At 37.1% G+C, this 11,584-nt stretch overlaps 1 non-coding gene across 1 annotated transcript; it reads left to right on the top strand.

The window, feature by feature from the left end:
• The first annotated feature begins 1,133 nt into the window (after window positions 1–1,133).
• Window positions 1,134–1,344, top strand: LOC130042102 (small nucleolar RNA U3). The gene has a single exon (XR_008795083.1). It is a non-coding gene; the product is annotated as a small nucleolar RNA U3 (small nucleolar RNA).
• The last annotated feature ends 10,240 nt before the right edge of the window (window positions 1,345–11,584 follow it).

Genomic DNA, 11,584 nt, shown 5'->3' with positions numbered 1-11,584 from the left:
TGTTTAAGTAAAATGTAAGTAAGCAGAGTCCAGTAAGAATATAATTAAATCAACACAGATTATTTCAAAATTTCTAGTGAACACTTAAAAAAAGTAAAAAATGAGCAGATAAAATTATTCATAAGAATATATTTAATTTATTCTAATATACCTAAAATATTTTAACTTGATGTGTAATCAATAAAAAGCATTGAGCTATTGTGCATTGTTTTGCATTGTTTTTGAAATCTGTGTAGTTTACAAGTACAACTCATATTTAGATCAGTTATATTTTAAATATTCATAAATATAAGTGTCTGAGGGAATCGTTATATGGTGTGTGCTCATCTTTGACTCAACATATTAACTCTTGTTTTTTGGGGGGTCACGCCTGGCAATGTTCAAGGGTTACTCCTGGATCTTCACTCAGGAATAACTTCTGGTGGTGCTAACAGGACCATATGGGGTGCTGGGAATAGAATTCGGATCGGCCGTGTGCAAGGCAAACACCCTACCCTCTGTGCTATCACTCCAGCCCAAAATATTAACTCTTACTAGGTTCCTCAAATGATAGCTTATTAATCATTTTTCATCTCATACTTTTTGTTCCAATCATTTTAATTATAGAATCTCAGATTTCTGAGGTCTGTACTTGTTTCTTTCCTGTTGGGAATGTAATTCCTTTACATTATCAAGGTATTTTATTTTAAATTCTCCAGAAAATTGAGATGAAAGCAAATGCTCATGGGTTGTTCCTTTACTAAAGACCCGAAACCCAAGGAATAGGAGTAAAAAACAGGAGAGTGAGAAAAGAAGGAAGGAGGGAGCCAAAGATGTAAAATAAGCCTCATGCAGTGACAACTTTTCGTGAAGAGCACTCTGAGAATTTAATCCCTGGGATTGAGGGGGAGGAAGGTTTATCCATAATTTCTCCTCTCTCTCTGATCAAATGTTGAATCAGTTTGCTGTTAAGCCTCCCAACTTTAAGTTACCATCTGTAGTCAGAGAAGGTTTTGAGTTATCAGCTGGGCGAGCCCAGTTTGGGATTGAGAGACAATAGTTAGAAGGGCTATAGTGTAGCAGTTTGAGGTTGTAACTGATGAGTTTGGTCAGAGACTGCCACGATTTGGCCTTTGTGCCAGCTAGAAGAGTTGAAGACTCTACTTTCAGGGATCATTTCTATAGTTCCTTACTAGAGAAGTTTCTCTAATCATGTAGAGCACCTGAAACCCCAACGAGTAGCCAGAGGGCCATCTCCGGAGGGTCAAGCCGTGTCTAGGTATTGCTTTCACAACTTTCTTCTACTGTTAATGATCATTCTCTTCCTTTGGAAGAGTGAGAGAGAGAGGATGTAGTCTGAGTGCTTTTATGGGAAAAATATATAAAAGAGCTGGGTGAGACTGAGAGAACATAAGTTGATTCTGAGAAATTAATATCAGTTGGGTAACGCCTATTGATCCGATAGAGGTCAGGGCACATGTGATTATCTTGAAGATCAATCCCTGATGCTAAAAAAGTTCCATCATTCTAGTATGTTCTCATGGTTGCCTGAATTCAGTTTCTTATAATAAAGCTCTTAATTTTTTGTTGTTATAGTTTATAGTATATTTTGATCATTTGTCTTGCTACCTGTGATGTATTCGATATGCCAAACACAGTAACAAGTCTCACAATGTTACTGGGACCGCTCGAGCAAATTGATGAACAACGGGAGGACAGTAACAGTGACAATGACAGTCTTGCCCATTAAATTTTAAGTTCTGTGAAGCTATGTCCCTGATTATCTTTATCATGAGATTTTGCCTATCTTCTATTTTGAAGTACTTTACAGACAATAAAGTACAGATACTTGGGGAATACTTGTGCAAATGAATGAAAATTTTCAGTTAATAAATATATAACATAAAAGTCAGTGTTTTCTTGGTAAAGACTTCTTTAGCAGAAGTACTTTCAGAATATAAATTGATTAGTGAAGGTTAGTTTGCCTGGAAAGCCATTCATGGGCTGTCAGGCTATAAGTTGGAATAATGACACAGGTGGAAGGTTCATGTTGACCAGTAAGACTGTGTGTTCCCTTAGGCTCTCTTGTTTTGCAAATTAGATTTGTCAGAAATTCACGTGAAAGCTATTTTAAAAAAAACTTTGCTCTTTAGCACATTCTAATGAGAGCCAGTTTTCCAGAGTTGTCTCAGTGTTTATATCTAATATGAAATTAAAATCTGTAAGGAAACCTAGGGTCTGCAGAACAGCAGTTCTGTCGGGCAGAATTTTCCATTCTGTTCCTAAGCCATGTCTTCTCAGAGAAAGGCCTCTGGTAACTTCTTTGTGTCAGGTGAGGAAAGCTGGGCAAAGGAGATGTCACTAGGGGAAAAAGCATCAACTTTCATTCTGAACTTTTTATGTGCCATCATCAAGTTGGCTTATGTCATAGAGAAGTCATGCTGCTGTTAATGATATTCCCACCTGGAGGCTTCATCATCGAGTTATGTTCTTGATTCCAGCTCACACATTCCAGCTCATTCCAGCGCTATGAAATATTCAGCATCCTTCTTGGAATCCATTAAGCTAATGGGAGAAACAAAAGAGAACTCTCCTTTACCCAAGAAGTCATTCAACTAGTTTTTATAACAAAGAAGGGAGTGGAAACTGGATATTATACTGAAAGCCCTTAAATGTCAGCGGAATGACTCACATATTAAATTGCATGAAGTGATTCACCTTTTTTTTTTTTGGAGAAGAATAACATGTGAAGAAGTAACTTGTTTAAATTGTCCCTGCTCATTTGCCCAGCAATGGTTTTTGCGTTTACCGTTCTTTTAATTGTTTCTTGAAAGAACAAATGTGAATTAAAAACTTACTGAAAAAAATTTATTTTAAAATTGTGCTGAATATAAAAAAATAAAACTGTGCTGAAGAAAAAATTGGAAGATTGTTCATGCTTCATGGATAAAAAAAGAGAAAATAATGACAGTGGTCTCAAAATTAAAGCATAGAACTCAAATATTTATGAACAAATATTATTAAATGAGAAGAGCTGTTTTTAGTTTTTTTCCTCTTTTTTGATTGCTCTATTACTCAGACTGAAGCCTTATTACAAAGTACTGAATAAATGAGTTCTACTAGACATATTCATTTAACAGATGCTCAATAAGTATTATTGACTAATTTAGTAGTCTGGTGAGCTTGTTAGTAAAAGTAGCATGAAAAGGAAGTTCCCTGATAATAAATTTTAGTATAAGTTAGTGTTTTTATGTGAAGTAGCTTTTAATCAAAACAATCTTGATAGTAGACTTCTGTTCAGGATGATCTCATGGACCATAGAGGGCATAAGGAAATAAGTCCACATTTTAACACTTGTTATTACAGACTCAAAAACCTTGCCTTTGGGAGTTTTAGGGGAAAATTGCCTTTTTCTTTTCAATAAGCAAAGTATACTTTATTTTCAGATGATATTAATTAGCAAAAGTTTGAAAGGTAAACAGATTTGGGATTCAGAGGCATGTCCTTGGCTTTCGAGCCCGGTTTCTGGGTGAAGAGAACAGCTCTGGAATTCTCCACTTATGAATAGTTTAGAAGTTTCCCTCCATGCAACAAATAAAATTATCAATTTATTGTGAATATATTAGCGACCTGTAGATGCTTACTCTGAACTTTATTTAGTACATGATTAATTTATAATAATAGTAATGCCTAAATGTTAATGGTTATGATTAGTGATTATTATTTTTTGGTGGAGAAATAAAAAAGAACCTAAACGTTCTGTCCTCTTCCATTAACTCCATGTGGCATTTGCTAATTATAACTCTACTATTCCCTTTGCACTAAGCAGATGGCAGGCATGGTGCTTTGAGTGTGATATTATGTTGCACTCACAGCAAACCGTAGGAGGAGGTACTGCGTTATGTTGTTTAGCAGATGAGAAAGCTGAGGCGAGATTCCGTTGCCTTCTCATCCAAGGTCACAAGTGAATAGTCTCTTATGGCTCCAGACTGTTTCCAAGTACAGATTCCTGAATTCTACCTTTTAGGTTCTGTTTCAGTAGTTCTAGTTCTGAAGTTTGGTGCAGTTTTGGCAAAATCCCTTGGGAGATTTTGAAATGAAGGTCACATAATACTGAAGAGACTATAAAAATACTTACGTCTAATTATTTGCTTATTAATTAACCTATTAAAATTCACCATGCACTAATCACGTAGAGTACACAATTTAAAATATCTTGTATGAAGTGATCCTCTTTTGGTGTTTTGGGGCCTGTATTTACTCAATGAAAGAAAAGAATCAATTGAAGTCAACAACATGCTATCAGAACCAAGATTATTAATAGCAGTAGACATAGCATTCTGATTAATTTGTTATATAAGGAGGACCTTTTAAAAATAAATAAAAGTAAGGACTATGTTAAAATAGCTTTACAAATAAGATTCTGATCACTAATATCAGTTTTACAAGGCCCTGCGTAGAGAATGATTCCTTGCATTCAGAATAATCTCAGTCATACCACTTACCCAAATCTGGCTCAGAGAATTCTCTGTTACTTTAAGTTATAGATTCATCTCCTCATTGTTGAAATACTTTAATTTTTGAATTTTTTTCTTTTATGTAAATATCCTGGAATTATTTTTATTAGTGAAACACCATGAGGTACAGTTATAGACTTATAAATTTTTGTGCTTGGGTTTCAGTTATACAATGATCAAGTACCCATCCCTCCACCAGTGCCCATCCTCCACCACCACGGGTCCAAGCATCCCCGCCACCCCCCTCCCCCCCGCCCCACCCTGCCTCTGTGGCAGGGCATTCCCCCTTGTTCTCTCTCTCTTCTTTTGGGTACTGTGTTTTGCAAGAGAGGCACTGAGTGGCAGTCATGTTTGATCTATAGACTACTTTTAGCATGCTTCTCCCACTCTGGAGGGTCCTCACAACACCCTTTATTTGGTGCTCTCTTCTCTATCTGAGCTTCCTTTTCACCTAGCATGTGTGGCTGGCCTTCAAGTCATGGAGCAAAATTCCTGGTACTAATCTCAGCCATTCCTGGGTGTTAGTCTCCCTTTTTGTTGCTTTATGTTCCCATGATGAATGCAATCTTTCTTTGTCTATCCTGCTCTTTCTGACTCATTTCACTTAACATGATACTTTCCATGTAGTACCACTTGTATGTAAATTTCATAACTTCGTCTTTTCTAACAGCTACATAGTACTCCATTGTGTAAATGTACCAAAGTTTCTTTAACCAGTCATCTGTTCTCGGACACTCAGGTTTTTTCCAGATTCTGGCTATTGTAAAGAGTGCTGCAATGAACAAACAATTGCAGATGTCACTTCGACTATACCTTTTTGCCTCTCTGAGATATATTCCCAGGAGTGCTATAGCTGGGTCAAATGGGAGACCAAATTCTAATTTTTTTGAGAATCGTCCATACTGTTTTCCAAAAGGGTTGGACCAGCCGCCATTCTCACCAGCAGTGAAGGAGGGTCCCTTTCTCGCCACATCCACGCCAGCACTGGTTCCTTTTGTTCTTGTGGATGTGGGACATTTTCTGTGGTGTGAAATGATATCTCATTGTTGTTTTGATCTGCATCTCTCTGATGATTAGTGATGTAGAGCATTTTCTCATGTGCCTTTTTGCCATTCGGATTTCTTCTTTGCGAAAGTTTCTGTTCATTTCCTCGCCCCATTTTTTGATGGGGTTGGGTGATTTCTTCTTGTGGAGTCCAACCAGTACCTTGTATATCCTTGATATCAACCCCTTGTCGGATGTGTGTTTGGTGAATATCTTTTCCCATTCTGTAGGCTGTCTTTGTATTTTGGTCACTGTTTCTTTTGAGGTGCAGAAGCTTCTTAGTTTAAGATAGTCCCATTTGTCTATCTCTGTTTTCACTTGCTCAGCCAGTGGCGTGACATCTTTGAAGATACCATTAGCTTCGATATCATGGAGAGTTTTGCCGACATTGTCTTCAATAAACATTATGGATTCCGGTCTGATTTTGAGGTCATAAATCCATTTCGATCTTACTTTTGTGCATGGTGTTAGGCAGAGATCTGAGCCCACTTTTTTGCATGTTGCCGTCCAGTTTTGCCAGCACAGTTCATTAAAGAGGCTTTCCCTGCTCCATTTCACTTTTCTTGCCCCCTTATCAAAGATTAGATGATTATATGTTTGGGAGGAAATGTCAGTATATTCAACTCTGTTCCATTGGTCTACAGCTCTGCCTTTGTTCCAGTACCATGCTGTTTTAATTATTACTGCCTTATAGTAGAGTTTGAAGTTAGGGAGGTTGATTCCTCCCATTTTCTTTTTCCTAAGAATTGCTTTATTTATTCGTGGGGGCTTATTGTTCCATATAAATTTCAGGAGTGTTTGCTACATTTCTTTGAAGAATGTCATGGGTATCCTTATAGGGATTGCATTGAATTTGTACAGTGCTTTGGGAAGTATTGCCATTTTGATAATGTTGATTCTCCCCATCCATGAACAGGGGATATTTTTCCATTTCCTCGTGTCCTCTTTTATTTCCTGAAGTAGCGCTTTGTAGTTTTCTTTGTACAGGTCCTTTACTTCCTTAGTTAAGCTGATTTCTAGGTACTTGATTTTCTGGGGCACAATTGTGAATGGGTTTGTTTTATTCATGTCACTTTCTTCTCTTTCACTATTTGCGTATAGGAAAGCCATGGACTTTTGGGTATTGATTTTATAGCCTGCCACTTTACTATACAAGCCTATTGTTTCTAGGAGTTTCTTAATTGCACCATTTTGGTGGTTACTTTAAACATCATGATCCCATGTATACTGAGGAAACTGCTACCAAATCTTTAACATTTATCTGTTTTTCTTCTTTCTTGTGTGATTTTGAACGGAGTACCTGATATATTCCCTAGGTATTACTCCTGCACTGTCTTATTTTGTGGAAGGACACAATAAGTGAACTTTATTCATCTCAAATCTTCATGGATGTCTTAATCATTGGGTTATTCAGGAAACATTGTCAAGGATAATAATGGATCTTTGGGACCAAAAGTTACAGTTTATAGCACTATAGTCAAATTTAACATCCTGTAAGATATGATTTTCTATTGGCAAGAAAAATATGTGAGACAGTATGGACTTTAACTTGTCATTTCAGGAGTCGTTCATGTCTCTTTCAAGAGGAACATGAAATTGCCCCTAATTTACTTTCCACTTTCTTATCCAGGAGCCATCATAGAGATTCATTGGTCACAGAATGAATTTAATCAATTTGTGCAATTCTATATTTTATATTTCCTGATAATGCTTGAGAATGCTCTTACATTAAAGACACTCACATTTTATGAATATATTGACTTATGTTTTAGAACATGACACAAGCTTACACATGTTTTAACAGTTATATAGGGATTGTACACCATTGGTGGAAATTATAAACTCTTGAAATCAATCAAGACCACTCTCTACACGCTTGGACGAGCCTCACACATGAAGGAACCAGAAAGAGGAACCCAGGTGTGTGGGACCTGGGGCTGAGATCTCCAAACCTGCTGGGATCGTGACTGGGTCTCCTCCTCTCAGATCACCCATCTTCCAGTAGCTAGACAGTTACACCCACCAACTGTCCCTGGTACCCTGTAACCTCATCAACTTTCAAGATCCAGGGACTATAAAACCAAGATCCTGATGTGGTCACTAGACCTCTTATTGTCTAGTTTTTTTAAAAAAAAATTTATTTTATTTTTTTATTTTTTATTCTTTTTATTAGTGAAACACCATGAGGTACAGTTATAGACTTATAAATTTTTGTGCTTGGGTTTCACTTATACAATGATCAAGTACCCATCCCTCCACTAGTGCCCATTCTCCACCACCACGGGTCCCAGCATCCCTCCCACCCCCCCATCCCCCACCCCGTCCCACCCTGCCTCTGTGGCAGGGCATTCCCCCTTGTTCTCTCTCTCTTCTTTTGGGTACTGTGTTTTGCAAGAGAGGCACTGAGTGGCAGTCATGTTTGATCTATAGACTACTTTTAGCATGCTTCTCCCACCCTGGGAGGATCCTCACAACACCCTTTATTTGGTGGTCTCTTCTCTATCTGAGCTTCCTTTTCACCTAGCATGTGTGGCTGGCCTCCAAGTCATGGAGCAAAATTCCTGGTACTTATCTCAGCTATTCTTGGCTGTTAGTCTCCTGTTTAGTTACTTTATGTTCCCCAGATGAATGCTATCTTTCTATGTCTATCCCTCTCTTTCTGACTCATTTCACTTAGCATGATACTTTCCATGTAGTACCACTTGCATGTAAATTTCATGACTTCATCTTTTCTAACAGCTACATAGTACTCCATTGTGTAGATGTACCAAAGTTTCTTTAACCAGTCATCTGTTCTCGGGCACTCAGGTTTTTTCCAGATTCTGGCTATTGTAAAGAGTGCTGCAATGAACAAACAATTACAGATGTCACTTTGACTATACCTTTTTGCCTCTCTGAGATATATTCCCAGGAGTGCTATTGCTCAGTCAAATGGGAGATCAAATTCTAATTTTTTGAGAATCGTTCATATTGTTTTCCAAAAGGTTTGGACCAGCCGGCATTCCCACCAGCAGTGAAGGAGGGTCCCTTTCTCGCCACATCCACGCCAGCACTGGTTCCTTTTGTTCTTGTGGATATGGGCCAGTCTCTGGTGTGAAATGATATCTCATTGTTGTTTTGATCTGCATCTCTTTGATAATTAGTGATGTAGAGAATTTTCTCATGTGCCTTTTTGCCATTCGGATTTCTTCTTTGAGAAAGTTTCTGTTCATTTCCTCGCTCCATTTTTTGATGGGGTTGGGTGTTTTCTTCTTGTGGAGTTCAACCTGTACCTTGTATATCCTTGATATCAACCCCTTGTTGGATGTGTGTTTGGTGAATATCTTTTCCCATTCTGTAAGCTGTCCTTGTATTTTGGTCACTGTTTCTTTTGAGGTGCAGAAGCTTCTTAGTTTAAGATAGTCCCATTTGTCAATCTCTGTTTTCACTTGCTTGGCCAGTGACGTGACATGTTTGAAGATACCACTTATTGTCTAGTTTTTGCACTCCGAGAACCCGGCAGGCTACGGAGAGTGTTCTGGCTGCATGGCAGAACCTGGCAAGCTCCCGAAGGCGTATTCAATATACCAAAATCCAGTAACAATGATGGGTCTCATTCACTGATCCTGAAAGAGCCTCCAGTGTGGCAATTGCTAAAATCTCAGGGCTAGAATGAATGGAGACGTTACTGGTGCCTGCTCGAGGAAATCGATGAACAACAGGATGACAGTGATACAGTGATACAGTGAAATCAATAGTTTTAGATTGCCACAAGCACTTACATATACAGTGTTTAGCTTGGAAACAACGAGCTATGAAAAATACATTAACTAGGGACACTTTGACAATAACAAAAAAAAGAAGCCCTTGTTTGTATGGGTCTGGGTTTCCAGACTTATTATATCTGGAGGTCTCTCATATAGGCAAAGCACATACACCTTGCCACCTTGCAAATGAGCCATATCCCTGGCCCTCAATGGAAGTTAAAAATATGCATTCAGTTCTGAATAATATATAATTTATAGCACATAGTCTCTATAATTTTTAAAGTCAACATTATCTCTATAATTTTAATATGATATTATTTTTAGAGTGTCTACAATAACTTGTTGGGGTTGGTTTTATGAACATATCAGTGTCTTATCACTAATTTTCTTATCAAGATGTTTTCTTATCTCTTATGTCCACTAACATACTAGATTAACTTCTGAGGCTAGAAATATCTGCATGAGACAGTCTATCTCAAAATAATAAAAACATGGCATGACTCTTGTGGGAATAATGAGTTTCTGGCTGCTATCTAAAATATTCAAGTTGAGACAAAATGATCAATTTGAAACTTCAGAGTTTTAATGTTAAGCTGTATTTTGGATAAAAGTATTTATTTATTATTTTTATGTTACTAGACTATTGTTTATTTGAACCATCCTAAGATTTTATACATTATGCTAGGATAGGCCGATGGTATAAAGGAAATAAATTTTTATTTTCACTTAAATGTTAATATAGTTTTAGATGTGCATTTGGTCTTATTGATATTTTACCTTATTTCTAATTTATCCATTAGTAGTTAAAGGAGTAAGATAACTTACTGACTTTGGCCAATTGTTTTTTAAATTATTAGAGTAAATATTTCATATCTTTGATGAATTTTCTTCCCTGATCAAGAGATTTAATAGTAATTCTGCTAATTATTTTATACTTTACATTAATTTGACACATTAATTTTTATTCATATACTTTCATATGTATTATAATTTTTAAAAAATCTACCAACTAAGGATTATAAAACTAAGGTTCAGTGAGGTTAAATTATTGCTAGTGTTTCAGGACTAGCAAGGGAGAATGCCAGTATCAAAACTATCATTCTTTCACTCTAACTTTAATTTTTTTTTCACTTTAAGTTTATGGTTTTAAAAGTCAGCAATTTTTTCAGTATAAAGGAAATTCTTTTTTCGTTGGATAAATTCGCTGTTCCCTTTCACAATGTCCTTTTGCTTTATTGTGCAGTATATTTGTAAAACAATGACAAGTTTGAAATGTCATGTATTTCAGATTCAGAAATAGTACCCCACTTGAGTTGTCATACTGTTTCTCTGAGGAAATGCATATAACTCCCTGTGCTCTGGAGGCCATGAGTTGCTTCTCTATGTGCAGCTCTGTAGAGTGGCTGGTTATGTATGTGAGGTATGATGATCTTTCTAGGGACGAGGGTTTCATGACCTATAGCCAAGAAACATCAGATACACAGATCCAGCAGATATACATAATTAGTAGTTCAGAAGGGTCATACTAGACATGGAATAAAGTACTTTATTTGGGACATCTGGTGGCATGCTGTGTGATATAATCAGACACTAGGATTTAGAGGCATATCCTAGTCTACTGCCAGGTCTATGGTGAGTAGGACTAAAACAGTGTAGAACGAGATGGGAATAGAAAAGAGATTGTCAGAGAGGGATGAATGTTGAAATTTACCAAAGTTGAGCTTCTCAGCATATAATTGAATCCCTAGGAATGTGAAGAGGTTTGCAGTGCCAACTGAGAACTAGATATGTGGTATCAGCAGTAGAATTGGGATAACATAGGCTCACTGATTTATTATTTTTATTGAAACACAGAGAAACACACAGTTATAAAGTTATTTATGTTTGGATTTCAATCAGTGTCCCAACACCCATTCCTTTATCTGTATACATTTTCTATCACCAATGTCTCCAGTTCCCTGCCATCTCCCACCCCAAGTTAGTCGTTATAGGAGACACTTTTATTTTTTCTTTTTTTCCTTTTGTGCACTGTGATTTGCAATGTAGTTGCCAAAAGGGTATCATGCATATCACTTTACCTCCTTTCAGCACCCAGTTTTCGTCCAGAGTTATAATCTCCAACTATCATTGTCAGAAGTGGTCTGTTGTCTATTTTAACTGCACTCTTCTCATTCCACTCCATGGCCTTTGTTTCTATGCGTTTGGGGATTATTCTCTTACTGTGTTTTTTAATATCCTGCAAATGAGTGCAATCATTCTATGATTGTTCCTTTCCCTCTGACTCATTTCACTCAGCAT

Source organism: Sorex fumeus, unplaced genomic scaffold, assembly GCF_029834395.1.
Source record: "Sorex fumeus unplaced genomic scaffold, SorFum_2.1 ptg000098l, whole genome shotgun sequence".
Classification (NCBI taxonomy): Eukaryota; Metazoa; Chordata; class Mammalia; order Eulipotyphla; family Soricidae; genus Sorex; species Sorex fumeus.
The sequence above is the reverse complement of the archived record's forward strand: the minus strand, read 5'-3'. Positions and strand labels throughout refer to the sequence as shown.